This window comes from Tympanuchus pallidicinctus, unplaced genomic scaffold (genome assembly GCF_026119805.1).
Source record: "Tympanuchus pallidicinctus isolate F22 unplaced genomic scaffold, pur_lepc_1.0 scaffold17, whole genome shotgun sequence".
NCBI lineage: Eukaryota > Metazoa > Chordata > Aves > Galliformes > Phasianidae > Tympanuchus > Tympanuchus pallidicinctus.
Genome location: NW_026294690.1, coordinates 11,795,583 through 11,822,147, shown reverse-complemented (window position 1 = coordinate 11,822,147; position 26,565 = coordinate 11,795,583). Strand labels below are relative to the sequence as shown.

General features: G+C 41.8%; 1 long non-coding RNA gene across 4 annotated transcripts in view; it reads right to left on the bottom strand.

Moving 5' to 3' along the window:
- Nucleotides 1-2,852, bottom strand: part of LOC128078617 (uncharacterized) — an 87,597-nt gene extending 84,745 nt beyond the window's left edge. For all 4 annotated transcript variants that reach the window (XR_008205728.1, XR_008205727.1, XR_008205730.1 and 1 more), the window contains exons 1-2: nucleotides 2,564-2,852; nucleotides 2,164-2,261 (exon numbers count right to left, since the gene is read on the bottom strand). This is a non-coding gene — a long non-coding RNA (uncharacterized LOC128078617). The remainder of the gene's footprint in view (nucleotides 1-2,163; nucleotides 2,262-2,563) is intronic.
- Nucleotides 2,853-26,565: the final 23,713 nt, after the last annotated feature.

Genomic DNA, 26,565 nt, shown 5'->3' with positions numbered 1-26,565 from the left:
AAGCAAACCCACTTCCTTTGCTTGTAACATAATTTTCAAGAAAGGTAAACATGACAAGCTTCAAAGGCATTCTAAACAAAACTGCGCCAGTAAAAGCTTTGTCGACCTATGTAGCACACACTTCCATAGTCTGAGAAATACCCCTCTCAGAGAAATTCAGACCACATGTGGTTTTCTGAATGCAGAATGTCTTTTTATAATGATATATTCATGCTCACTGCCATTCTTCACAGACATCCTATAGAGTGGATGCTGTTCCCTCAAAAAACGCATTGAATTACTTCAGCGAGAATCAAGTTTCTGAACATCCACAAGAGGAAGAAGAAAGATGAAGGGAATCTTCAGCAGTTTCACATCTAGATAGAATTCCCTTTTCCAAGGATTTAGGTAAAATATGTTCCTACCAGAGAATTATTCCCAAATTCTCAGCAGCGGCCTCCTGCAGTCACAGACAGGAACAGACATTTTACTCTTCAGATAGCTGAAGAGCTCATCTCACATCACCGCTTGGTACTGCAGCCTTTGGAAATGCCTTCTGAGATGTCATTAATTACAGAAGCTGATTTTATGTAGATTTACTTATTTATTTCCCTCAGCATATGACACACCAACCCATCACAGGTTATTCATTTTTGTTGAGAACTTGTGTATATTATATAAGAGTCCAGAAGCATAACTAGGTGTTATTTGAAAAAGCTGTGTTTCTGCTAGAAAGGAAAAATCATCACATTTTCCAGAGGTCAGCTTTCTGGAAAAGAAAAATAGCTACTTTCCTTTTAGGAAAAAAACAAAAAACAATGGTTTCTACCTCAGCTGAAAATTCCCATCTGCTGTGGGCTCTCTGACTCATCGCCTTATTAGCAAAATTGTCTGAAAGCAGCATAAATCCGACTTACTCAAAAACCAAATCTGCAGTTAGACAAAAAAAAAGGAAATCACAGATTGCCACTCCCCCCTAAATCACACTCCTTCACTGCCATCAGTTCAACAGCACCAGCAGCCATTAGCACAGCTGGACAGACGTTCCTCCAAACCACGTGCAGGATTTTCCCCTTGGCCAGGAGGTTTTTGGCCAGCACCAGCCCTGAGAGCTGGGTTTCTCTCCCCAGCAGGCAGGCTGTCCGTGGCCGTAATTTCCGGCTGGTGGGGTTTTATGTTGCAATTCCCTGTTGGCCATCTGTACAGAGAAGCCCCATTTGTTTTGCTTTTGCCTCTGCCTCTCTTTATCTTTGGAATATAATGCACTGTCAGGGCCACGCTTTGGTTTGTATCTTTTAACAGCCATCACCGCTCAGCAGCCCGCTCTCTGCTTCTCATTTAATGGCACATTTCTCCTCTGCTTTACACAAAGCCATTACCACTTGGCTGACCAACACTACACACTTCTGGGGTCAGGTGTGGCATTGTCAGCTTGCTGGGGTTAATTTTTCAGTTGCTTGTTGCTGGTACTTAGCCACACTCTCTTAGTAAATCATCAGACATAATGGAGGAGGGTTTCTGGGGAGGACGATGGAGGCATACTTTACAGGCTACATTTATTGCTTTTTTTTTTTCCTCTCCATCCAAGCCTGTCATCTGGAGAGGTGGTGCATCCTGATCCCTACCAATGCAAGATCAAAGCCTTTTGGAGCTGTCAGAACTCTGAGCTTGTTGTTATCCGTATTTACACGTGTTTATTTTTAGTATTATTATTAAGTCATCTTGGCAGCTCTTGAGCAGCCACATGGGCAAGGACCCTATCTATAACAGTGCACAAATACAAACCACAGCGATATCTCTTTGAAAAGCATACAGCCTCAGGAGAAGCCAGCAATAGAGAACGTGCTTAAATGCTGGACTTCATCCAGGTTACTTCTGTGTAAACAGGGATGTGCTCCACAGGTCAGGTCATGGCTGGAATTTAGGGCCCTACTTCTTTCATGATGAGACTAAATGAGGCAGCTGGATGTCTGAGAAACTGGCTGCCAGACCCACTGCACCTTGTTTCCAGCAATATTCAATGTGGGCTGCATGAAGCTGCAGCACCCCAATAACATTCACACATGCTCCAGGGCACAGGGAAGGACCATCAGGTTGCTCATAACAACTTACTCCACTGTCAGTCCAATTCATCACTCCTTGAGTTGCTCAATTCCCCCAAAATCAGCAGAAGTGCTGTAATACCTGAAGACTTTGGGACATCTCAAGAGCAGTCAAGATGTGATATCCGTCTGTCCAGAGCCACAGTGCTCACAAGCTCAGAGGTCAGCCAGCAACCATTTCTGTGACAAACGACACCAAAAGACATCAGAGCCAAATGCAGGTGAAGTTTCACAGTTGTTCCCATTGCACTTATTCAGATTTTGTTTAGCTCATTTAGGCAACAACAGCTGGGAGCAGTATTTCCTTCAAATTATAGAAAGATTTAGTGTTATCTTAATGCAATACAAGTGTAGCCTGAATTATATTTATGAGGAAGCACAATATGTGCTAATGAATAATAAAGACTTAGTACAAGCGTATTAGCCTTCTCTGACTGATGCTGCTTAAGCCAGTTCTCACCTTTTAATGGTCAGTAACTCACCATGACACTGTCACTCATCAGCTTGCTCCCAGGAGAGGGAGTTGGACATGTCCTTCCTTTAGTATAGTTTCAGCTGTACTAGATGCGACAGAGTTGAGCTGGAGGAGAGCTGGGCTTCCCTTTCTGCAGTCCTGCAAGGCATCTTCAGCAAAGCCAGCTCTGATAAAACCGGGTGTTTCCACAACCATCACGTGAAAATCAGCAACAACGCAGAGTTTGGCACAAAGTTCATTCCAAAAGCTGGCAGCAGTTCCATGATGTAGTTCTTACTTTGTCCTTGTTGGTTCGTCCATCTGCAATATAAAGAGGCGTTCTCTGGAATATATGACACCTATATCACTGCTACAGGCACAGGAGTGGTAGGAAATAGAAGTTTAGAGCAGTCAACAGTAAACTATCAGCTGCAATCAAGAACGGCACCAGTATAGTTTGCTGACTATCTAAATTAGTTGGGGGCATCTAAGAAAATCCTTGACACATATCACAGCCACCAAAGGCACACAAGTTCTTATGCAAAGAGGAACATCTTTATAAAGATACTACATAAAAACATCCATAAAAATAGCAGAGAAAGTGAAATGCTAATGGATGTTCCTCTCTCTCTGTATTATTTATCTTCCACAAAAATACTACATAACCATGCTTTCTCCACAGATGGAGACAAAAATAACATATTTGACTTGTCTGTTTAGGAAATAGTGACATGTGTCAACCAAATTATTTCAACACAGGATTCTTCAGTTTCAGCAACTGTCAGAGGGCTCCCTCCACTGAAAATAATCAATGCCTTTGACAGATAAAGAGAGGTAATACAGTAATTCATTTGATACAACTTGACAGCTTTTTTGACAGTGTTTTGCACTGTCAGTCCATAGGATTTGAATTTTAACTGGGGCCGGTGAGAAATATGCTTTTGGTCTTTAGCCGAGTCTCTGCAAACCAAAAGGGCAGCGGAAGAGCAGTACTTACCTACTTTTTATTCACCATTACCTATCACTCTTCATTTTTAATTACTCATTTTTAATACCTTTCCCCATTTTTATACTCTTGAGATGTCATAATAGTGGACATTTAAACTGTACTTTGCTGCTCCCTTGGCAAGAAGGGACATTTCATGCAGCTAGTCTTGGAAACAGAGCTATTTTCTAATGTCACTATGTTCAGATTGACAGTTCAGCTCCATCAAGAGCTCATCTGTTCTGCTCTTATGAGACTGTAGAAACTTAAAAGAAGTTATTAATATAGATTATGAAATATTCAAACACTTGTCCATGGAGGAGCTTGTGGGGCTATAGAGTGCTTCATTAAAATTCTTTCTACAAAACATTTCTTTCCACTTAAAAAAAAAAATTAAAAAAAAAAAAATCAACAAAGTATCTGATCTGAAAAATTCTCACAGAGCAGGAACAGGGCATTGAAGTAATCACCTAAGTTACAACTGCTGCAAACGACCACTGCCTCATCAAATGGGTCAGGAGCTGTAGGCTTGCCCTTGCTGAACACTGCCCTGAGACAAAGAGGAAGCATGAGTAGGGTGAAAGGGGCAGAAGGAAATTCCTTGTTATTCTGTATTTTGATAATTACTTCTTGCACTAATTAGCACTTTGAACAACATCTCCCACCAAGAGCTCAGGCAGAACTTGCTAGTTCTGATCTCAACTGTTCATTTCCATGAACATCGTCATCATATCACTATTTTGTCTTTGATCTGAATGTGTGACCTTGTAGGGCTTGGTATCTAAATATTTATTTGTTTCCAAGACTAAATTCAAAACATGATGTGTAAAAATTCCCTTTGGGATAACAATGCTGAAAGAGACAGGGCTGTGAGATGACTGAAGGTACAAAGGTGCAGGAAATAAAAGGACTTGTATTCCTAACTCATCATCCATATGCTGCTTGAGACAAGAATTGCATCCTGGCTTTTGATGTATTGTTGTTGTATATGTTGAGAGCTCGGTTATGTTTAAATGTAGTACTTCAGCTCCTTTGCTTAACAACACCTGATAACTTGCTTGACATCTCAAAGAGTTTCTTAAAATATTCTTAAACCTTTGGCATCTCTTCCTGCCCGGGGCTTCATGAATAAAACATTTATCCAGTCAGCAGCTTTTGCAAAGAGGAACAGCCAAGTTCCATCCATCAATGTCAGCAGCTGAATTACTGAGTGATTTCAGATCCTTTAATAACTCTGTTTCTTTATGACTATGTTGGTAAACAATCAAGTAGTGCTGGCACCTGGTTTTCAGTGAGCATTAATTTTTTTGCATTATCAAATACTAATAATACAACTCGTCACTCTTATTGTTGTTATTTCAATAAAAAGAGTCTGCAACACCATTCACCTCTGTGAGAATGCACTGAGGTTTATTCTTGATTTGTTATGAAGGTCACTGCAAGCTACTTGCATTAAACCTGCTGGGACTTTTTTTTTTTTTTTTTTTTTTTTTAAAGCAAGGATAAATAGAGCCTTTACTTCACATATAATGTGCTTCATTTATCATTGGGATCACCAAGTAGTAATACACTGCCCTTTTGTAAGGTTGTTAATAGAAACTAAGCATTTTGAGAGAAAAAAAACAATGATACAAAGCTTCTGTTGTTGTGGAAGTCCAATGAAGATTGGAGTTCTAAGTACTGTAAGGAAATTGCCTACAGGGATTCAAAAGGAGGGTCCTGGACTGAGGATGGGAAGGGAAAGAAAATCAGAGCTTTCTGAATTCAAAATCTAGCCAGAACATGTCCGAGCACATTTGGTTTGATTTAAATGGATATTTGAGATAAACATCTTTCCCCAGCACTTCCCATGGGCAGAGCACTAGGAAGAGCTTTTGCACATCTTGGATAAGTGCTGGCTTAGCTTCTAGCCAGGGCTTGCAAAGCTCTGATATTCAATCCTCACACAGGAAGACTATTAGACACACAAGAACAACACACTGATGTTGAAAGGGTCATCTAAATAAGGATGGCTTGTCCAGGGTGTAGTCCTTGGTCTGTCTGTGTATCTATCCAATACCCACAGACACTGATGTGAGCATAACTTGGAATATCTGACCCTAAACAAGTCATCCTTGTGAGCTCTCAGACAGAAATACCGAACGGTGTGGAATTTGTACAGGATTAAAACCAAGTGAGAGGCCAATAAACAACAAAGGGAGAGCATGGAGAGCTCTGCCTGCTACCACAGAACATTTCTGCTCCTGCAATGGAGGTCCCAGCTGCTCACCAGGTGCCCAGAGAGCACAGGCTGATGGCACCAGAGAAAACATCACGAGGGCCAAATTTCTGCAGGTATTAACGAGTTCTGCACTGCTGATGTGAGGGGTACCGGCAGGGACCGGTAACATTCTCATTTAGCAGCATCTTAGAGCCTCTCCATAGGAAAATAAACAGACTCTTCAGTAAAATTACACCCAATTAAGCCACAGGTAAATAATTAAGCCACAGGCACTATTCAGGCACTACCCAGTTGCCTGGATAAGTGAAGTGTCACTATTATGTATCAAGCAGCTATAATCTAAGCTTGCTCTGTAGCATCTTAAAAATGAAACCCAGCACTTCCTTATACCTAACCAATGAGCTCTGGCTCTTTTGTTGAAATGAAGGGAAACAATAGGAGTCAATGTGGCTTCTCTGCACTGGGCTTTGCAATGAGTCCCATGAATTCCTAGTTGCTGCTAGAAATAAAATTTAAAATAAAATAAATCTCATTTTAGGTCCTTGTTTGATCTCCAGGCTCCGAGGCTGTAAATCCAAGCTACGGCTCACTCATTTGATATGTGCAACTTTTCCATCACAAGTCAGACTCCAAAGGAATTAATTACTACTTTTTCTGTGGATATTTTAATATTGTGGGTTCTATAATCAGATAGTTGGGCATCTTTTCCTTCTTTAAAGAAAAAAATAAATAGAAAATGCAGTCCTGTCTTCCCTGTATTGACAGCAGCTGCAGCTGGAGTGCCCAAGGCCAAAAATCCTTTGTCTTGAATTTTAAAAAATGTCTGCTTTTCCCCCGTATCCCCACTGAAACATGTTTCACGCTTAGCTACTGGAAACATACCCTGCAGACATTTACATCACAGGCTTTGTTATTATAAGTTACAGTAAAAGACAAAAGGAACAAGGTTTTGTAACCAGAGGGCAAACTGCAACTGCTAATTTGTTAGGGGGTGACATTTCTGATACTGCCACTTTCATTGAGCTCCCATTCCATATTGTAATCTCATTACAGCATCCTATCACAGCACTCAATAGGAGAAATACACATCAACAGATCTATTACCTAAAACAAACAAAGATATTAGGAAACTTCCTGAGACTGCGTTGTATGTTGACTTCTGGTCAGCATTTCTAGAGAATTCCATTATATTTATGTCATCAAAAAATATAACATATAGACCTTCTGAGCAGGAACTCATACCAGCAGGAGTAACACAATTGTTTTTCCCCATTTTGTGATTTATCATCCATTCCATTACAAGCTACATGGACTGTCATTTTTCTTTAAATGCGTTTGATAAAAGAGCTCTCATTCCACCAGGTCAGGTATTATTATTCACCAACATTATGTACCAACCAGCACAAACATCAGCAGCAGCTGCAGAGCTGTTGTGGAAAATCAGAGTTAGTACTGGGCTTTTCCCCGCCATACGCAGGACCCAAAAACACAGAGAGCAGCTAAGGGGAACTCAGAGCTGCCTTTGCCCATGCTGGCCCCTGTGCAGGGCTGTGGATGTCACTGCCAGTGCTTCTGTGTCTGTGCTGACCCCAGCTGAGCCCTGTCCCAGCCAATGTCCCAGGAACACAGCAAAGGTTTGAGCACAGCAGTGGAGGAGGCACTGCCATGAGCACAATACGAGGACAGATGTGCCCCTGCAGCCTGGCATTCCCCCCATAAGAGCAGGGATCTGCCCTTTGCATCCCCTGTGCCTGTGAGATCAGTTTGGTGGAGCTCAGCAAAGCCAGGAGGCTCTTCTTGCACTTCTTGCTGGTTCTCAGATGTTCCCATATCTGCTCTTAATTATCCAGGCTATTTTTACACAGATTCTCCCCCACCTCCTAATTGCCCGAACTTATTTTCCTGATGGTTTTCTGCCGAAGATGAATTTCAGGAGCTCAGTATCTTAGGCAATTTCAAGACATAATTAACACCACCATTCCCCTCATTAGCGAGTGGCCTACTTTCTCTTCAGCACTACCATCCCCCTACATGTTTGGAAAAAGTCCTTATTATCCCCCATAACTCCCTGACTAACATTAACTCCTTTTACCATTCAGGGTTCCCTCACCTGAGTCCATATCAGCCACTGTTTTCCTTCTTAAGGTTGTGTGCTAGATACTTTTTTGTGGGCTTGCTCCTCTCTGAGCTGGGCTTTAGATTAAACTATACAGACCCGCTTTTACTTCACTACAATCTCAGAGGTTGTCCTGCTGCTGTCTTTGGCACAGCATAAAGTCCCTCTTTGTCATCCATCAGCACTGACTGTGCACAGCTGACATTCTCACTACTGCTCAGACACAGAAGAGTATTCCCACCCCAGAGGGTTTGCCATCAAGCCCGAAGAAACAAGGAAACATGGTTATCCCCATGCAAATTGGGCTACTAAGACACAAACACATGCAGCCACAAGGCCACATCTACAGCCTGATCGCAAATAATCATTTTCTTTTCAGTGCACATCTCCTCCACCTCAGTTAAACTCCTTTTGACTCCAGGAGGAGTTTTTCATTGACTAAGAGGACAGATTCGGGATAACAGACTGTGCTTCTGCAGGTTCCCTTTCCACAATCCAAGAGCCCCAGGACAGATACAACCTATTAATCCATCAGTAAGCAAACCCAAAGGCTTCTTTCCAAAGCTGACCCACTGAGAGTTCACATAGGAGCCTAAACTTAATTGTCTGTGGCTGTAACAATATCAGATAACCTCTGCAGAGATAAACAAGCAGACTTGAGAGATTAATATTTTCTTTGATATAAACTTTGTAGGATGTGCTGTTGTCAAAAAGTCCACAGAGATTACTTGTGCTGTAGTAGGTGGCACTTCATTTTCCAGAATCTATGACCCAGCAGAAATTACTGTCAGCTCCCCGACCAGCCAAGGGGTATTGATTCCCCCGTTACTACAGCAACCCATTAGTTATTAGATCGTGTCTGGTATGCAGTGACTAATCTGCCTCAGCGAGGTCTCGGATTTTGACACTTCTTCATTCTAATCCTTAATTAGTTTATTTGATGGGGCCTGCACATTTTATTTTTATACTAAGTAGTTATTGAAAATACAGTCAAACCGAGCAGAGATCAAAGGAGCACAACCAGCACGCTGTCAACTAAACTAGTTATGCAAAAGAAAAAAGCAACATTCCAGATCAAATGCTTCTCTCAAAATGCCTGAAGTTGCACAAAAGCTAGCCCAGGACAGCCTTCTGCCTCCGGATTCACTTGAAACATGATGGCTCCTGATACCTCAACTCTATGGTGTCTCTCCTCATGATTACATCAAAGGGCAGGCAACTATTCATCACAGAATTATCTGAGTTGGAAGGGAGCGACCTTTAGAGGCCATCTGGTTCAAATCCTCTTCAATGAACAGGGACACCTACAGCTCCATCAGGTGCTCAGAGCCTCATCCAGGCTGACCTTGAGTATTTCCAAGCACAGGGCACCACTGCCTTTGTACTTGGCTGTCAAGGAGTAGATGTTGACAAATGCCTTCCCTTTACACCAAAATTACCAGAGGCTGATAACCTTCCTGTGGTTTACTCCCTTTTTGATGTGTGAGTGGTGAATGGGGACCCCATTAAAAAACAGAGCCCAGTACTGAAAGCAAAGCAGCTCAGAGTAATTCAGTAACAATTATTCATATTCACAAATAAGTGTAGAGAATTCTGTACCAAAAGTCAGAATGAAAATAAAAAAGAATTTGTTTAACTGAGGAGCGATAAAATTTCTTCTCATGCCTCCTTAAGTTGTTATTAACTAAAAATAAAGTTCAAAGCAGAGTCTGTTGCTTCCAGCTTTCTTATTGCAGGATATAAAATATGAAAGCAACTTCATTCTCAGGCAACAAAATCCAGTTATGTCTATTCACTCTACAGGATTGGCAATTGCTACATGCTTGCCATGAGAAAATTTCATTACATCAACAGTCTGCATTCTGATAAAATTTCTCTTGGAATCTTTCATGGAAACTGTGTTCCACTTGCACATTTGTACAAAAGGAGATGAAAACAATCAGCATGTTAGGTTTGCTGTTCTACTGAGTACCAGCAGAACACTGTGCAGAACAATCAGTTACTGAAGAGGAGATGATGGGACCTGCCAGATAAATTGGTTTAAGAAGCATTGCCACGATGTGGAAATGCCATTTCTAGCTGATGCCTAGCAGGTAATGCCTCCTCGTCTGTTCACCTGAGCATGTTTAGGCACAAACAGCCAGCAGATGTTTGTGCTCTTAAATGGATGAATGAGTGCCTGCAAAACCCCATCTCTCAATAGGCCTTGACTGTGCCACATCTCTAAATGTCAGGGGGAGAGTGGGCATGAAGCTCAACTGCATTTTTGAGCTTATATAAACAAGCTCTGTGGAGTTTTAGGAGACGGCCTGAAAATTTGCCAAAGTCAGCAAAAAGGAAAAGCTTTGCTTTAGCTTAATTTGATAGTAAACTATGGATCCACGCTATGGCTTTTTCCCAAGTCTAATTCATCAAGTGAATGAAAAAGAAAGGAAAAAGAAAGTAGAACAGCTTGAAGTATCCAGACATCTGACAACATGCATTTCCATTGCTTTGTACTACCATCAGGCTGGGGGGTACCATGGGTTGAAAAGCCAGCCTGAAGACTACTCTGTGCTTCACCAGTATTCCGAGTCAAGTAATTTACATTTCACAAAATTGAAGAGAAGGGAACATTTAGACCACTCTCATCGATTCCAGGTCACTCCCTGTAGCACAGTTCCCTGTACTTTGCTCAGTTTTGAAAGTCTCAAAAAAAATCAACCAAACAAACAAAAAACCATCTGGATTAAACATGAATACACTGACATAGAAGAGAATTTGGAATTGACTTTATCTATGTGATGCAGTGTGGGAGCGTACATATGCATGTGCCAGCAGCTTTCTGAAACACACCCACTTTGCTCCATTAGAAAATTGACCTACTATGCTTAAGAAAGCGCCCTGAATCAGCCCAAGTAACCCATCTGTGATATCATTCATCTTGAACAATTCTGTGGATGTAATTTACGGAACTATGGATCAACTACTAAATCAGTACACTGCCCTAGAGTGATGTTACCCTGACTCCTAATCTGTATCAGCAAGAGCAGCCAAGTGCTCCACCTTACTGAGTTGGGCAAACCCTACTGCCTATATGAAAACCTGCAGGCATAGTGGATTCAGTAGTATACCATAGAATATTTGATGATATTGAGATATATTTCATCAGAGGTGGACAGAAGTACTAACAAAATGCAAAAGGAGGCCTCTCATCATTCTTGGTGAAGATGTAATAAAACCTTAAGGTCAAACAAGATGCAGTTGCATCAATAAAATATCACTTAGAAAATTCAAGGGCATTTGGGGATTGGGCATTGGCATTTAATACAATTGGGCACACAAGTAGAGAATGTGCTTGACCAATAAAAGCACCCAAGGAGCAAAGTCATTGCTTCTCACATTCTTCATTAAGAAGATGGGAGTCAGAAGTGATTACACTAAAAAAAAAAAAACAAAAAACAAAAAAACAACAAAACCTGCTAGACAAACTTACACATTATGACAAAGTATTTCATAACATCATACATATCAATTTTGCTTCAGATGAAATAAAGACAACATTCACCTCAGCCTTTCTTTTCCATAAATCTAATACTCTACAGTAATCCATCCCCAGGTTTGAAAAGTTGAGATTTGAGGTACAAGAGCAAGAACTTAAATCAGCCCCACACATACCTAATTAGACCAGTAACTCCAGTGCCTCTGGCTAGGTAATGAGTAAGAAGTGGTGCTCCTGTCCTTTCAGGCTTCCCTTCCAAAGGCCCCCGTTTCATCCTTGAGCAGGAAGAAGCAGTAGCACGCATCCAGCCCTATCCTATACTAAACACCCTTGCCAATTTTGTTTGAAGGGATCTCAGCTCATCCCCAAAACACCCTGAGAGAACAAAGTTCCAAGCTCAATGCCAAGATGGATGAGGCTTTGGGCAGTGAAAAATGTCCCTACCCAAGTCAGGGGGGTTGGAACTAGGTGGTCTTCAAGGTCCCTTCCAGCCCAAACCGTTATGTCAGGTAAGTTGGGGAAAAGAAGCAGTGCTAGGAGAGGAGACTTTATAACTCCCTCATGCATTTGAGCTTGGGGCTGAATGAGAAAGCAGAAGAGATGTCACTGCTAAATCCCAGTTCCTGATTCTTTATACACCATTACATACCCGGTTACCCACAAATAAAGCACATTCTGCATTCCTCTTCACATCATATTTCACTTTAACGTATGAATAATCTGATACGCCTGCAAGCAGTATCCGGACTCGAGAATATTAAGAAATTGCACAGATATAGTAATAATGAAACAAAATTCCTAAGCCAGAGAAAAGCCAGCTGTGTGTAATTCATTATATCATGGAGACTGTCACGTTGCCCGATAGAAAAGCATGCTTTTTGCCAGGCTTAGATCAGACGTGTTTGCTGCTGGGAATTACACTAAACCTATGGCAAAATAATGAATTGTGCTTCAGGATATCACACATTTGTCTCACAAACAGAACCTTACTTCTGAGAGAAAACCAGTGTGCAATGCAAACAAATATACATTGATAGCAAGTGTACAAAACTGAATAAAACAACAGCCGGACGCTGCAGAGCAGAATACTGGAGCACAAGCACAAGTTCTGGCACAATTACCATTAGATGTTAATATGGGCTACATCCTCAAGCTGACATCAATCAGTGCGATTCCCTCTACTGCAGGGCAGCTAAAGCAAATGAGCATGTGGCTTCACAGCCCTGTGTGCTAAGTAAGGGCAAGAACCAGTAGAGAGGTAAAGGAACAAGTCTGTATCTGACAATTTACCATACTTGAACCAAGGACTTATTTCACCTATATACTGCCCTTCCCAGCTGGAGTACCTTGGAGGCATTTTCTTTGCTCAGAAGAAAGCAGCCTGTAGTACTCCTGTACCTTCTCCTAGTGGTGGCTGGCCGTGCCACGTGTAGCATTAAGGTCAATATGCCTGTAACCATAAATACTGAAATACATTTTGCTAATGATCAACCATCGTCACAGAGCAAAGACAAATGTGCTCACTGCAAGCTCTGAGTGCTGTGGCATTGCTTTTAGAAGAAGAAAATGCACTGAAGAACCTGGACTTCTTGTCCCTGGAAGTAAGCCACGTCTCCATGGCCTAGTCACCTCTATAAATACAATGAAGTATGGTAAATACATCTGGGATTACATTAGACACGGAGCAATTTGGGAAGATTGGTCGACTGTGCAAATCCAAAATGATCTCACTAAAGCGGCTTAAGTGGTACTAGCTAAGCAGGTTTGGAGCCCCCATTTAGAGGCAGAATACCATTTTATGAGAGAACTCACTTTGCAAAACTGTCCAGGCTCAATGTCCATTACTAGGCTACTTGACAATTTATTGTGTCGTAAGTCGGAATTCTCTTAGTGCCCTTTGTGTTGATGATGTCATTTGAAGATCACTCCCCTTTACAGCTGGTACATGCAGTAAAAAGATTTATAGTGCTCATATGTCTCCACCAATTGATCTTATGCACAACCTATAAGACCAGAACAGAGTGGGATTCACATCACCTGACATCCCAAAGTCAGGGATTTCTTATATCGGCTCTTTCTATAACCAGCAACAAAAGAAGAAAGACACCTCCACATAGCAACTCTGACTACCTATCTTGCCTATCTTAGCCATCTACTTAATGAATCCAAAGCAAAGTGGGGCTACTTATGTGATGATACAGTATACATTCAGTATCACAGAACACACTCAACCACACTATAGCGCAGTAAAACTCCATCCTGTTAGCAGTATAGCTTGGAATGAAAAAAAAAGTATACTTGCATGGCTCAATGCCCACCTTACACATGTGATACAAATTAGACAATCATAAACACATGAGATTTCCCCAACCAAACTTACCCCAGAAACCCCAGTGAAACAAATAAATTAAAATCTCTAAATTTGCAGCACTTTTGATGCTGAACTGCATCACAATTCTCAAACTCCTGAAAACAGACCCTGCAGCAAGCAGAGACAAGAAGCAGATGAGAATCAACTGCAATTCTTCCCTGACTCCTGTGTGTCCATCCTGTCCTACTGGGGCAGAAATGACCAAGGAAGGTTGTACTCGTTTTGAAGCAACAGCACACAGTTCACCACTGTCATGACAAAAACCAAGCCACCATGTCCTGCAACACCTACTGAGTTCAGCAGCATCCCTCCAGGAAGCATCACTGCATTCCCGCCCCAGCTCTGCCATCTCTTTAAGATTCTGTAGCCAAATTAGTAAAACATGCAGCTACTGTACGTCATTTTTATTGTATACAAAAAGAGCCCATTATGTTTATTTGGTACTTTTTTGTTGCTGTCATGAATACTAAATAATAACCCTGTGTTTAGAAACAAGTCACTGGGGACCAATAAGATGCATTTACTATAATTGCATGATTCTTCTAATTAATTTTTGTCAGGAAATTTCAAAGTAAAAATCCCTAGCTAATTATGCCCCTCTTTCTTAGAGACGTGTCTCCAAGCTTTGCTTCAAGAGCTTGTTTCCTTTCTGCCCAGTTGAAATAAGGCAGAATGGTCACTGAAAGTGGGCAGAGAGGAGAGAATGCTGTCGTTAGACCACACTGCTTAAATCAACCCGTAACAAGCATTTCATTTTGTTCGGGTCATTAACTGCATTTGAGAGAAAAATGTAGTTTGTCTGGCAAATTGGTTGGTGGCCAAATGCCTCCAATGCCTCCAACAGGAGACTCTTCTGGGTTAAACTCAAAGACAGCAACACAGACACAAATTTTACAGATGGGAGATTTAACCAATAAAGAAAACACAATTCAAACAGGCATCCAAAAGAAGTGGATGCTTATCAAAGATACATTCAAATTTTTGTATTTACCAATTTCTGAGAACATATAGCCCAAGGCAGTATTCTCTTAATTTATTCTCCTCTGTAGCAGAGATCACTGAATATCATAAAGTAATTCAGATAAGATAGTCTGTAATTAGGGCTATTGATATCAGCCCTGCTGGACACACAGTCACTTCTAACGTACAATACCCAAGTGATTTTACTAAGACCATTTGGATAAGCCTCAAACAAATGAATAACCCATCTGAATTGTCAACCCCCCTTTTTCAGTCAGCTTAGAGAACTGTTCACTTACTTTTTCTCTTGCTGCAAACATTTGCAGAACCAAAATACCACCACCTCATCCCGCTCTGCTTCCTGTTACTGTGGCTTAAAGAAGCCCATCTCCCCCAGACTTTTTACAAAGTGCATGTCCACCAGCCCTATCAATGCAAATACAAACTAGATGCCATTGTATGCACACGCATTTCTATAGGAGTAATATATAAAATGTATTTCTTTTAATTCAATTGCTTTTGGATAATCTCTCAGCTTTTCTAGGGATGCTAAATTCTAGTGGCAACCTACAAAGCGATGCCACCTTTCTCAGGTTGGTGTCACCTGCAGTACCATGTGGGGACCCATAACCTTACCACCCAAGTCCCACGTGAAATACTGAGCAGCTCCAGACCTCTGTCAGGCACCATAAGGTACCTCACCTAAAGCACTCCCCACTTTGACAGCTAATCGCTGATAGCTTCCCCTTGAACACAATTTGCCAATCATTCACAGTCTGTTATAGACTCAATTTTCTTCTATTGCTTTGGAGACTGACATGCAAGACAGCATAAAAAGCCTCATGGCAGCCAAGCTGACTCCCTCCTTCCATTCTGTCATACTGTCACAGAGGGGAACAAGGTGGGGTGACATGATGAGTACCTGACAGCTGTGTTGGCTGCTCTTTATCACCCAGGATGCTCTGAGCGTGCACGGACAAGCAGCTGGATCATCTGCCTCTGCAGCAAAGTCAGACTCACCTGGCTCTTTTCGTTGCACTTAGGGCCAGGTGCTACCCACATCTCTTCTCTTTCTTCAGAACCACCCCTAGATCTCCTCACGTTCTTGAAGATAACTGCTAATTCATCTGAAAATTGCTTCGACCTCTTCTCAAAGAGCACCAAGAGCTGCAAGCACCCACTTTGCCCTGGTATTTTAATAGCTACAGAAATTGGAAGTCCATAGGGACCACTGGTACACTCATTTCCAAAGAGTTCCACTGGCACAATACATAGCACAGGGACAGCAGCTAGTATTGGGTTTGGTCGCTGCTTCTTCTCAGCCTACACGTGAAGCACCAACACCACCCCAAGCTCTTCTCCATTTGCCTGTTTATGGAAAAGCACTGATTAACCAGAAATATATATTTTTTAATCTAAAAGTAATTTATATAATACAAGAAAAAAAAAAAAGGTCAGGTAGATACTCCATTTATCACTATTACAAAGGGCTGCAACGCAGTGATGAAAAGAAAGAGAAATTAATTACAAGTCAGAGGCTGCAATAACTCTCTCTGTAATTGTGACGAAAAATTTAAATTAACATTTCTGTCACCAAGAGAAGCTTGATTAATTTTACAATAGTGGAGATGCTATCACCTTAATATTGGTGGGTAAGGAAATTTTACTATTTGCAATTTAGATGTAGACCATTTCTTTAAGACTCAAAATGTGCCTGCGAGGCACCTTCACACTTTATTAACAGCTCAATCAGTGCCACACTAGAAATAATTAGCCAAGAAACTGTGTAGTAAATATATCTACTCTAGCAAACCCACAGAATAAGAGAAGTACATGATAAAACCCAGCACTTGCAGGAGAATCTGTCTCTTTCCAGTGCTCCAAAGCACCCAACCACCACCCAGCTGCCCACTGTGCCAAGGTGCCTTTGGGGAAATACCACAAATTGAAAACCCCTCTAATACAGCTCATGTTGACAGTGCACGTGTCCTTTTATGCTTCCTAGGACGTTTACTGTCTGGAAAGAGAGGGTGATGCAGCAAGGGGCCACAGGCATCCAGCAGTCTCTGGTCTTTCCTATGAGTTCAGCAAAAGCTCAAGGATATAATGCAGGAAAGTAAAGATCAGACCAAAGCCCTGGGAAGCCTTCCCAGCTCCTCTCAGCAGCATTTAGCAAGGGCCATTAATTTCTTCCTTTCATAAACACTGTGAAAGATGAAAATCTGGAAAATAAAATGAGCCTAATGAAAATGCATTGGTTCTGAAGCAATCAATGCCATTCGGTTCACAAAGAAAGGGAAAAACAGTTCCCCAGCTGTACTCTGCTCCCTGTAGTCAACAAGGCTGACTGTTTCCAGCACGGATCAATGAAGCATTCGTGATGGGAAGTGAACCTGTACGAACTGCATCCGTCTCTGCTCCTAAATCGAACAGATCCACATAGGAACTTTCATGATTGTTCTAAAAACTGAAGTCCAGGGAAAGTCCAGGGAGCACCTGCAGGTTGGTTGCGTGGGTCAGTGTTTGGTAATCCTTTGCACTCAGTGGGGAGAAGCTGAGATGGGGCATATGAAGGCTGGGTCATCTCTGCAGGATAAAGTAGCCTATACATCATCTAAAGAATGCAATAGGTAGGTCTATGACCTAAAAGGCTGAAGACCATTAAAAAGAAAACAATAAAGAGTGTTTCATTAATTGACATTGGGTAGTATAAGGTCCACAAACCACAGTGGTTTAAATAACTGCAAAGCCAAAGAAAAAACAGTTTGGCCAAAGAAATGAACTGCAGCAGGCACATAAAAAAACAAACACATTGCTAAAGAAAGGCTGTGTTCCCTCCTCCCACCGAATTGGCACAAAAATTAATGGGAGATCTTTATAGAGATAGGCTGTAGGAAGAGGTACTAAAAGCTGTTCCCAATGACTTTGAAACTGTGACTTCTAACAACAAAGTAGGCAACAATAAGAGGACAAAATAAGGAAATACAGGTACAGGACTGGCTGCAAGTTCTGCCTCCAAAACTTTCTGGTAGAATTTCTTCATATTCTGAACATTCTCACGAACTGGAGAAATGCTTAGCTGCCTTCTGAAAAACAGCTGGAAAAGCAAGATATGGTGAGAAAAAGGAGCATAAGAGGATAAAGCTATTGCACAAGTGTGCACTACAGTATGAGCTACATCTGACAGGACCATCCCAGAGAGATGAATAATGGGTAAAGCATAGGTTCCTGCTTTAATGGTTTCCCTCCTGCCCATCTCCACAACTCGCACGTGCAGACCTGTGCTCCATTCACTGCTTTTCCCAGTAGTCAGGCACTGCCTGAGTGCAACATACACATGGAGAAGCAGTTCTCCAACAAGTATTTGACAGCTTAAACGTTGGCTTCAGCCTTAGTTCTTCAGCAGAGTTATGAAAAATAACTTATCTTGGAATCCATATTTCATCATAGCTTGAAGAGCAGCTGCCTGCCTGCTGGGGCTCTGCTTTGGAGTGTGGCTGTGCTTGGCAAGTGCCACCTGTCACCCATGGGCTCTGTCTCCTACCAACCGCAGGATGAGCCCCTGCACCCTGTTGGGATGAGCATCAGCAAGGACAAGGTCCCTTCAAAGGGACACCATGGTCAGCTTAGGGATACAAAGGCAAGTTTGGGTGTACCAGAACTAAATTTAGGCTGTCCTACAGGCCTAAAGACGTCAATCCCAAGGACAAAGAATAGCTCAGGGCACAGATGCTGACAACCCATCCACAAACAAAGAAGAAATACTGTTTCTTTTTTTTTAAGATCTAAAGACACATTTAAGAACTTTATGAATCTTGCAGAACAGCTGCACACCGTGTGACCCAGCAAGGCACAAGGCTTCCTAGGTAAGGATCTCTCCCTGTCTAAGCAGATATCACAAAGTACCCAGCTTCCCTATTGCATGTTACCTTCTTTCCTCATGCCTACAAGGATGAGAATGTTCAGCTCAAAGAACAGCCACAGAGACTCAATTTAAGCTGTTTATTGAGAAAATACTTTCAAAGAAACAACTGATTTCTTATCAGGAAGGACACATTCAGGAACTACACACCATGTATGAATTAGATCCAAAAGCTCTCTAAAACTCCAGTTACTTGAGTGGTAAAGGTTCTCAAGAGGGAGGGAAAAAAATAAAAATCCTGGTCCAGTAATATTGGTGGGAGCAGTTTACCTTTGACCGCCGAAGGGAAAAATAAAAGTCACTAAATGTATCTCACACAGAATCCACTCTTCAAACTAACATCACTTTGCTTTGCTTTCAGTCAGAGATTAAGGCTAATCTCCAGAACTTCTAGCACACATGCAGACACAGTGGAAAGATGCAAATAAGCCCACAAAGGACTCACAAGAAAAAAGCTCTTCACCAGAAATCTATTATTCTACATTAAAATGCATCAGCTAATTTACAGTCATTGTTGGATACTCAAGTACAGCTTGGAGCAGGCAGAAGATCAGAGCTCAGAGCACAGCACATATTACAAGTGGCTGGGGGCCAGGGAAGGTATTTAATGGGTGCACACTATACCTGCTTGTAAACATTGACCTGAACACATCTCCTTTTTTGTCCATTATAAGAGATCTGGCATAAACTCCAATAAATCCAGAAGGGTGCATTTCATACAATCATTAAAGTTGTAAAAGACCTCTAAGATCATCCAGCCCAATCATTTGCCTACTGTCAATATTGCCCAATAAATCATACCCCTACTACATCTCCACATTTCTTGAATGCCTCCAGGGACAGTGACTCCACCACCTCCCTAGGCAGCTTGTTCCAATGCCTCACCACTCTTTCAGAGAATAAGTTTTTCATAATATCCAACCAGATTTATGAAGATGCAGCGCTCATTGTCCTGCAGCACTCAGTGAGCACTTCCAAACCCTCAGCACAGAAGTCCAGCTCCCTAGGGATGAACATGAGACACAGCAGTGCAGATACAGGCACCATCTCCTAAGGTTCTGTATCCCAGACACAGCCCCCTCCCTCAAAGGGAAATGACTGGGGGCTCCATGTGAGCAGGAACAGCTGTGTCTTCTAGAAGACAGCCAGCATGATCCCATAGTCCCAGGACTGCATCAGTATTTCTCCTCCTGAAACAGATTGGCAGGTTTACCCTTGCACTGGCCTTTATAGCAGCGTTGTTGGAAAAGGCTGTCCATGAGAGGCTGTTAATATATCCTAGGCACCTGCTGGCAGTTTTATTGCAAGATACCACAGGATGCTGCAGGGAGGAAAAAAAAAAAAAAAAAAAAAAAGAAAAAGAAAAAAAAAAAGAGTAAGATGAAATTATTTTGAATTGTAACAATCACACAATTTCCTTGATGTCACACAACAACTACATAAGTCTTCTTTGTCAAGAAAGAGAAGCATAGGTCCTAAAACAAATGGGTGTGAAAGGGAAATGCTGCAGGTCAGACAGGAGACACTGGGGGAGCCCCCAGCCCAGTCCCCTTGCAGGTTCACTGCCTGATCCTGACAGCAGTGTGCAGCACATTAGCAGGGCACAGGAGCTGTAAAAGTACAGCTGTGCTCCAATCGTGCCATGAATTTGTCAAAATAGCTCCAAGCTTTTCTGTCCTGCCCTTCAAATGTTCTCAGAGACAATCCTCAAAAATATCCCCAGCTTGTCTGGCTTCAGTTACGCCTTAAAATATCATAGCTCAGGATCCTAATGCTGTCACCACCCTTTTTTTCTTCCTTATTTCCCTTCTTCCTTGGTTTGTTTGTTTTTTTCTATGCTTAACTGGAGTTGGCCAGCACTGACCTGGCATTTCGCTGACACGTTGGTCTGTTTGCACTGATATTGCTGACAAACTACATACCGCTGCTGCTTTTACTTTCCTTTACACTTGAATTTGACCCTTCCACATCCATTAGACCCTGCAAGGAAACTGGCAAATAATTGTTTTATACTGTCAGGTAATTCCCTATCCCTTCTTTAAAGCTCACCATAATTCTGCAGCATGTCCACCTGGGTGGTTGCACACACAGCACAGCAAAATCCCTTTGGGACTGCAGGAAAAAGACAATCTGGAAACATGTCAGTAGGGAAAGCCCGAGGACACTACTTTATAAAACGTGTCTGAAATCTGCAGAAAGTCTGCCTTGTAGTCAAGACCTCATCATTAAAATTCAATCAAAACAGGCAGTAGAACCTTCTCAGTTAAAACAGTAAATAAAAGGAGATCAAGATAAATAGCAGATATCATCTGAGGCAGTCATAAGAACGAATGTGCATCAATCTCCAAAAAAGTCACTCAAGATGGATAACACCGAAAGACAACATCTTGATAATCAGTTTTACAGTGATGGATTGAGAGAAGGTTTAATGAGTCAACTACAGAACTGGAATTTCATTAGAGACTTTACCAGAGCTGGAAAAACCTGTAAAAGTGCAAGACAAAATCTGCCTTGTAAAATACAGGAGAAAATATGTTTCTGTCCATACAGAGAATTATCACATACATTTGCATCAGGGGGAAATTAACTGGAATCCAGTGCAGAGAAAAACAACAAACAGAGAGGAAAAAAAAATAATAATAATCTACATATCTTCCAGAACTACATTATGTCTACCACACTGTAATTTAGCAGTTGTGAGAGCTGATCTAACATAATGTAATTGTACTTTAATGCCTTCTGTGAGACTAAGACTCATTAGTCATCATCTAAAGAGAAACACAAGCTGAAGTCACACTCCTTTATGCCAAGTTGTCAGGCATATGGCACTCACAACTATCTTCACACTAACCCTCATGTCAGGCTGCAGGAGAATGAAATCTGATGGCAGCACCCTCAGATGTGAGGCTGGCTTTCAACATTTCAAATGAAAATAAAATCTGCTTTACCTTTCACATTAGTAGGGTTGGTAGAAAAGTGTGGTTGCACTTCTTGGGTAAAATCCCCATTTTACTCAAAGCTGCAAAGTTACATTGGATTCAGTTGATCTGTGTCAGATTTCACAGCAAAGAGTCAGACCTCGATGCTAAAACTGCCTCACCAGCAGAGAAGCATCAAGGTTTGTTAATCTTTCTCCCCTTTATGTAGCAATACAACAGCTGCACTCCTCTTGAGGTTTTATTCCTCCATTTGTGAATCCACCAGGCCTTTTTTGCCCTATCTGTGCCGTGTAACTCAACAAATAGTGGGACACCTCGCTTCTTGAACTAAAAAGTGTTGCACAGAGCTCCACGATCTCAACTCAAAGGGAGTTGTAACATACTCAGAGGGTCCAAGTTCTGTTTTTCTCCAACTGAAACTCAAGCTTTAACCTTTATTCAGAGAAAAGGGTATTGTTTTCCCCTGTTCTTCATCCAAAGGCAATGTGATGTGAATGCTATTATCAGATAGGTTGTGCTTCTTGGTGTTGTGCTCTCTAGGTGTTACATTGAGTTGGTTTTCTCTGAAAGGCAAGAATTTTTCATTCTGACTGAAAGACTTCTTACTAAATTAGAAGTGTAATATAATGATCCAGTACCGCAAGCATCACAAACAAGAGTGTAATTCCCTGTACAGGTTGATAGTGCAAGCTATTGACATAGGCAGGAGCACCAGAAAACACTCAACTATCAAATAGCCATATAATGCCACAGCCTGCATAGCAGTGATAAAACAGATATCCTACAAAAGCTGTAGTGGAGTACAGAAGGCAATGCTGGAACTGAGACATCCAGCTCCTTCCTCCAAGACATCAACCAGCGCAGGGCAGCTTGCTCCCTTTCAGTTTCCATAAAGCCACATGATAGTCTGACAGTAAGAAATACCTCTTCTTTAATTATTACTTAAAAAATGTGATAAAATGAATGTATTTAAGAGAAGTTAAAGCAAATGCCTCTCTGGAAACCTAACTGGCAGACGTTTGGGTCCTCCTGAGTGGATAATTGATCACAAGGCTAAGTCAGTGATGTTATGGCAATGAAACAAAGAGGAAACTGGGATTTAAGGATTTCAAATACACCTGTCAAAAACATGTAATAATACTGTCAAATCAATTTGCTGTCAAATACAGGTGTGATGTGATAAAACCACTGAGTTTTTAGTAGATTATGTTATTGAAGCGGTAATTTAAGAACACCTTCTAGGTTATAAATTACAATAAATCAAACTTCTAAACTTGAAATCACATACCAAAAGACATGCAGAGCATGATAGGGGAAACAAGAAGTAAATTTAAACTGTATTCCTAAGCTGGAAAAAAAAACAAAACAAGCAAATTCAAAAGATGATGATTAGAGTCTATAGATCTTGAACAGTTATAAGGAAAAACCTGCTAAATACTTCTGCCCTCCTACGTTTATCGTGCAAGAATAACCAAAATTGAGAAAGGAGTGCAAGAAGATGCCTTCACAACATATAGTGGTCAGTAAAAAGAACTGGACAATTACAACAGAGTGGCATTTTTGACAGTTTCCCATAGCAAGTGTTTAATTTCTGTGGACGGCATCATTTCATCAAAAAAAGGAAAGTGTCTTAGGAGACACCAGAACGCTACCTGCTCTTGTAAAGAAAGAACACTCGATTTACATTTCAAAAGTGTTATTTTTAAATGAAAAGACTTTTAACTTTTCCAAATTTGCCCCAAAAGTAATGCATCTGTAACTCACAGCCCACAGTTCACCTGTTTCTGTCCTCTAGCATAGAAACAGAGATAGGAAGAGAAATCTCAAGTCACAGCTTGGACCAGATGGGAAAAATGCTATCAGCTGAGTTTACTGACAGCCACGTAACTGCTAGGATAAGCACAACACCTGGTGCTTAAACAGGATGCGGCCAACCAGCAGGGCAACATCATTGCCTGATATTGCCGTAGTGACAAAATAAGGAAAACAATGATTGATTATTTCAGCAGCAGCCAGCAGTGATCAGGGAAGAAAACAAATGGAAGTGTATTTAGATCAGTGGACAGAAGTTTAACTAAGTGACATTTCTTAAAACCAGATGACATCTTGTACTCGCATGTTATTATATCATTGCAGTGTTATGACTAGGCTTTCCTAGTCTATCCATGTTGCATGTAGTGTTAGCCTTAAATTCAAAAAAGAAAAATACATACATGCACCTTCTCCCTGTTACCTTCCTGTGTGTTCATGACCATACAAGTCTCTGCAACAGCCACTGGAGTTAAGAGGAGAACATAGCACAAAGGTGAGTACTTCAAGTATTTTAACACCTTTTTAACAGTTCTGCACATGCAGCCCAGGACCCAGCTGGACATGGCCAAGCCAGTACTCTCCACTGCAAATGGATCATTTGCTGCTTTACACTCAAGAGGATTTTCTTCCAGAACAATCGGAGCTGGAGCCAGGCAGCCACCACACTACTGCACAGGGACCAGAAATAGCAAAACGTCCCAATTACTACCTTTTACATAGGTTTTCTTACAGAGAAAAAGGAAAATAATATTTTATTTCTTTGCCTTTGATGAACATCTCTTCCCAGCAATGATTGGCCTCAGGTTTTCCCTTCAGATCTGGGTTACGAGAAAGCTTTGGTGACTTCACTTATGGGTGCCATATATTTCCATCTGAAAAGAAGTGCCAGGAGCCAGGTCAGTGTCACAGCAGCACTTCCCCCCCCTGCTCCCAGCTGGACTTGTTCCACAACATGTGCAGATGCCCAATTTCTGTCAGGGCTCACGCTTAAAATGTGCTGTCAGATCTCATTTCTCACATTACCATCTCAAATGGGCAGAAAAGGACAACTAAACTGGCAATCAGCTTCCCAAAAGAGAAGGTCAAAATACACTCTACCGCATCTGAGGAGTTGTCGGCTGTCATGAGAAGGCCATAATAGCAGCAGCCAGACAAGCAGCACCTTAACATGCTTGCTGGAGGAGCTGGCACCTCAGCAGAACCTTGCCTAGACCCCTGGGGACTAAGCATACGTCTGTGAAAGCCAACTGTATACTCGTCTGCATCAACAGAGAAACAGCTAGCAGGTCAAGGAACTGATGGTTCCCCCTGTACTCTGCCCTTGTAAGGTCCCATCTAGAGTACAGCATCCAGGTCTGGGGCCCTCAAAACAAAGAAGATGCAAAGCTACTGAAGCAGGTCAGAAGGAGCCACAGGCACAGCACAGGTTGCCTAGAGAAGCTGTAGATGCCCCATCCCTGTAGACATTCAAGGCCAGGTTGGATGAGACCCAGGCAATCTGATTTAGTGCCTGAGTTGGTGGCACCCCTTGCTTGGCAACCATTTCCACTGCAGAGGGGTTGGAACTAGATGTTACTTAAGGTCCCTTCCAACTCAGTCATCATCCCAGACTCAATTCAGTGCCACGGTGCTGATGTTAAGTGATGCACACGTGAGGATGTTATCCTCATGAAGGATTTCTGTCAAGTTTTCTTACAACCACATCATGCTGCAGAACAAATTCATATGTTGGTAAAGAGGCGTAGAGGATCTCAGCTCCCGAAGAGGGGAAAGATTTCAGACAGCTACTCTTAGCAGCACTGAATGGCACCAGATGCTATGACGTGGAAAGAAGCTGAAAAAGTTGGGGCTGCTCAGCCTGGAGAAGGCTCTGGGAAGATCTTTCAGTATCTAAAAAGGGGGCTATGAGAAGGAAAGGGACAGACTCTTTAGCAGGATCTGCTGTTATAGGACAAGGGGAAATGGTTTCAAACTAATAGAGGGGAGATTTAAAATGGATAAAAGAAAGAAGTTTTTTACAGTAAGGGTGGTGAGGCATTGGAACAGGTTGCTCAGAGATGTGTTGGATGCCCTGTTCCTGGAGACATTCAAGGTCAGGCTGGATAGGCTCTGACCACCTGATGTAAACATCCCTGTTCATTGCAGCGGGGTTGGACCAGGTGGCCTTCAGAGATTTCTTCCAACTCAAACAATTTTATGACTATGAAGAAACACCAGGCTAAGAGGTACTTGAGATTGGTGATGGCTCCACCTCATCCACGTGACAAACAGAGATATAAATTTCTGCCCTCAGCTCAAAGCACTCCCTCCCATTAGAAAGACATCCCTACATCACCCTGCTGAGTGGACAGGATTCAATTCAGCTGCTAAGTAAGAAATGCTGGTATGCAGTGATCTGACAGGAGAAGGGATTAAATAGAAAATAACCCTTTGCTCCTAGCTAGAAAGCATATCAACAAAGATCTCTACTTATTCTGCCTGTTTACTGGACACAGGATTAGCCAGTGCCCTGTGTTGTACCAAACAGCTCTTGGTCTAAGTGTTAGTAAGCTTAGCACTGTCACAAACTTCATCACACATTAAAAGCTGATATCTGTATCCCTCTCCCCACCCAGAAGGTGAATTGATATTGAACTGATGCCTTCTGCTGCTGCAACAAAATAAACCCCTAAAAACCAGGAGTAAATGGAAAACACAGTGCTTTGTATCGATTGCGATGTTTTCAGTTAACCAGGTTCTGCCCGCGGCCATGCCCCCGCAGCACACGCACACCAGGGAAGTACTGCACTACCCCCCAACAAATAACTTTTAGGAAAGGGAAAGCTGCGTCTGTTTAATAGATGCTTCCAATTTCTTACATCACCATCAGTATCTGTTTTAGTCACTTGGCAGGTTTTCTATAGCTTCACACACCCAAGCCGATTTCAAACCCATTCGGTAATGTCAATGTGACTTCAAGGTTTAATGATTCATTATATTTCAGACCTTAGATCAAGAGAATGTGTTAATTTTTTTTCCCCTGCATGGGCTTGGTAGTTTCCTTCTGGTTTATTCCCTCCATATATCATTAAAAAGAACGTCTAATAAGGGAAAAAAAAATTCTCAGTAGAACATACAAAAAAGAGACTTTAGTTAAAAAAAAAAAACAAAAAAAACCACACACTATTACAATGTCTGCCTTTATAACCTGCAGAACCATTACAAGGGTAACGGCTCTTCATGC